Below are 4142 nucleotides of genomic sequence, written 5' to 3'. Positions count from 1 at the left end.
GTAGACTTCATTGTCGAGCTGCCCGAGGCCCATGGGTATGACGCGGTTATGGTAGTGGTCGACGCCCTCGGAAAGCGCGCCCACTTCACTGAGTGCCATACGACAATAGACGCGGTCGGAGCTGCCCGCTTGTACTATCGGAACGTCTGGAGGCACCACGGAACCCCCGAGAAGTACATTTCGGACCGTGGCTCGCAGTTCATCGCTGACTTCACGCGCGAACTCTGGCGCTTAATTGGCGTCAAACCGGCTACCTCCACGGCTTACCACCCGCAAACCGACGGACAAACCGAGCGCGTTAACCAAGAGCTCGCCATTGAGCATAATCCCGCCTCCGAGCGTAATCCAATCGCCACCGAGCGTAATCCTGTCGCCTCTGAGCGCACTGCCGTTGAGCAACCCACGACCGTTGATAACAACGAGTACGTATTTGTCGTTAACGACTATAAAACGATTAACCTGTTTAACCAGGCCTTCACCGAATACGGATGAACCCCAATTAAATCGCAGTACGACTCCTGAGTGCGTTACAACACACAAGGAGATCAACCCGCTGACGAATCTTGCAGACCCGTACAACGTCTATTGGACGAAGTAATGGAGGAAATTATATCAAAGCCGAGAGCTACTCCGTGCGTTAACGCATTGGGATTCTATGATGAATACCCTAATCTAATAATCAGATTGTTTGACCAAGAGATGGCAACTCCAAGTGCGGAGGAGATCGATGATACTCCACTAGCGCAACGAAAAGGCATACGTACCCGTCGCATTCCCGCTCGCCATATCATCAACCACGCGACATTGGACGAGGGGGGGGAAGACTGCGTGATTTCCGAAGATTACCTCTTATCCGTCCTCATGTCGGGCGATGAACTCGAAATCGAATGCGAGCTCGAAGAACTAGTCGAAGTTGCACAAGCACTTGAACAAGCCGAACATGTATATTCCACACTCACCGAACCCATCGACGACCCAGACGCCAAAGACCCCAATTCTATTCCCGAAGCGAAAGCCTCAGCGTATTGGCCACAATGGCTCATTGCTATATTCGAAGAACTCGAATCGTTAAGGGCGAAAGGAGTCTATGTTGAAGTCGACCAAGTCCCAGCAGACCGCAAAGCTGTTGCGTGCAAGTGGGTACTCCACATCAAGCGGGACAGAGACGGGCGAATATCCCGCTTCAAGGCTCGACTCGTCGCAAAGGGATTTACTCAAATTCCAGGCCAAGATTACACCTACACGTTCGCCCCAGTTGCTCGTTGGGAGTCCATTCGATTTGTGCTCACATTGGCCGCAACTCACAACATGACTCTGCGTCAAGTCGACGTCAAAACAGCGTTTCTTAACGGACCCCTCGACGAAGAAATTTACATGCGCAAGCCTGAGATAGCAGGACCCGGGTATTGGCGACTATTGAAGGGTCTCTATGGACTAAAACAGGCCGGTCGACAATGGTATCTCGAGCTCAACGCATGACTCGAAGTCATAGGCTTCAAGCGAGTGGAGTCCGACTGGAGTGTCTATATCCGAAAGGTGGATGGGAACTATACTATCATCACTACCAGCGTCGATGATATGCTAATTGCATCGTCAAACCAATCCGAATCCGACGCAGTAGTATCAGCCTTATCTGCCCAATTCGAAATCACCGACAACGGCGAACCAAAGCTCCACTTAGGCTGCTCAGTCGAGCGAGATCGCGCGAACTGCACAATTCGCCTTCACCAAAAGTCATTCACGGAGACTATCCTACGCGACTTTGGTTTCGACAAAAGCAACACGGTGCAAACGCCAATGGATCCCAGTACTCGTCTAGTGCCACCAACTGACGAAGAGGTGGAGAAAGCAAGAGATTATCCCTATGCGGCCATTGTCGGACGCTGCATGTATCTAGCAACTTGCACGCGTCCAGACATCTCATACACAGTACGAGAGCTCGCGCGATTTATGGCAAGGCACGGGCCGACACACGTGACTGCAGTAAAGCATCTCTTGCGGTATCTCCGTGGAACGCCAAACCACGGTATTCTGCTGGGTGGCAAAGACGAGTCTGAACCGATGCTCACAGCACTCAGCGATTCTGATTGGGGAATGGGGAACGACAGGAAGTCCATATCGGGCTTCATAATTCTCGTCGGAAAGTCTCCCGTCTCCTGGTCGTCGAAGCAACAAGCCGTCGTTGCCTTATCATCATGCGAAGCCGAATATCTTGCAACGACTCATTGCGCGAAGGACGTCCTTTGGCTTCGGAACCTTTTATTCGAACTCGGTTTTCCTCAAATTCAACCCACGTCCTTATTTTGCGACAATCAAGGCACTGTGGCCTGCACGCACGACCCACACGCGCACTCCAAGATGAAACACATCTCAATTCGAGAACACTTCATTCGAGACTGTGTGCTGAAGCGATTGGTGGATGTCATGCACGTGGCTGGCAATGAAAACATCGCGGATCTATTCACTAAACCCTTGCACCGCACGATGCATGCTCGATGGGTGAAGATGTTACGACTCGACCCGCGTCAAGGGGGGGTGTTGGACGATGACGCTGTCGACCAAATCTAATCACTTATCTTATCATACATTCCATCACACTCGATCATACTGAACTGGAACCTGGACGACGGGAGAGGCTCCTGAGCTCTCTCTCGTCGTACCAGGTATGACCCTATTTCACCTACTATCTACATCTACTTACCTGAGCTCTCTCTCGTCGTACCAGACAATATATCTTGCTCGTTCACACTATCTCCTCGTTACTCTGCTTGAATTACAAATACTACCTACTTGCATCATCTACTTACTGTTTCTTCTCCTCTACATTCACTGCCGCTACTGTCAGGACCCGGGAAGCTCCACCAAAGGGTGATTCAAAAAAATTCTGGATTTTGGCCTCAAAAACCCAATTTTAGGGCCCCAAAAACCCATTTTTGAAGAAGGATTGTGACATGTCACTATGTGACACTTGCTAAAAATGGTAGGTTTTGCTAGTGTGAAAAAAAGTGTCTTGCACTGCTTTTACCTTCGAACTAACACTCTGTAGGGTAATTTCCCTCTCAATAGGCATCTGGTACTCGGTAAGGCGCTGGTGCACATATCAGTCCGAAACTTTCCTGTGAACCTTCCCAGGGCCTGAAAAACCCACAAATCATGATTTTGGGGCCTCAAAAACCCAAATTTTTTTTGAATCACCCTTTGGTGGAGCTTCCAAGGTCCTACTGTCACTCATTTGTACCCTTGCCGTCTGCGACAAGCAAGTCAGTTCTGATTCACTCTGTCGTCCAGCCACTGACCACGTCCCCAAATTTGAACTTATAGGCCTTGCCCATCTGCCTTTATTTGTCCAGTTAGGAAGGACTGGCAAGATCCTTTTAATACTAGTAGGTGAGCTTCGATTTGTTGTTGCTGCCCCTAATTGGGACACGTACCTCTTTCAAGTTGCATGCTAATCGCAAGACTGAATTGTTGAGTTCTTTTGTTCAGTTCACAACACTGACCTTATTGCAGCACTCCGCAGGCTCTACCCACACCCCTCATCAGTTGCAATTGCAGGATAACTTATTGTAAGCGTAAGTTGTTTGTTGCACTTCTCCTTACTTCCCCAGGCAAGGGAGCTCAAACAAGGGCTATTGGTACTAGTAAACTTGAAGGCGAGTTCTTTGCTTTGTTTGCAACGCTGACTTGGACCTTGTTCCAGTGTGGAATTGATGACCACGACCTTTGTGCGATCTGAGAAGAGGTGGTTTACTGCTTCTTGTTTCTCATACTGCATTTTTTGAAACTACAGGGCGTTCAACTCCAAATTGGGATTGGCGGGCGACGGAGAAGCCAGCCCAGGAGTTGTAACTGAGCGCCTGTCCTTGAGAGACAGAGGCGGTTCTGGAGAGTTTTGGAGTGAAGAACGACCGAAGTCTGTCACTTATGGCACGGAACCACAGCTGTGACCTCTCGAACTCTTTGAAGCCCTGCTCCTTACTCCGCTCGACTTGTCGTTGAGCTAACATCACACTCCTTTGAACAGTCCGTTGAGAAGCAGTAGTTGGCAGGTCTGGGCTCAGCGTAAAATCGCGGATGCGTTGAATGTGTTGCTGCGAAATCAAAGCAAGTGTAGGATGAGGAATCGGCCTCGAATAGTACAA

The sequence above is a fragment of the Mycena indigotica genome (assembly GCF_014461135.1).
Source record: "Mycena indigotica strain 171206Taipei chromosome Unknown Mind.scaff0005, whole genome shotgun sequence".
NCBI classification, from domain to species: Eukaryota; Fungi; Basidiomycota; class Agaricomycetes; order Agaricales; family Mycenaceae; genus Mycena; species Mycena indigotica.
The sequence above is the reverse complement of the archived record's forward strand: the minus strand, read 5'-3'. Positions refer to the sequence as shown.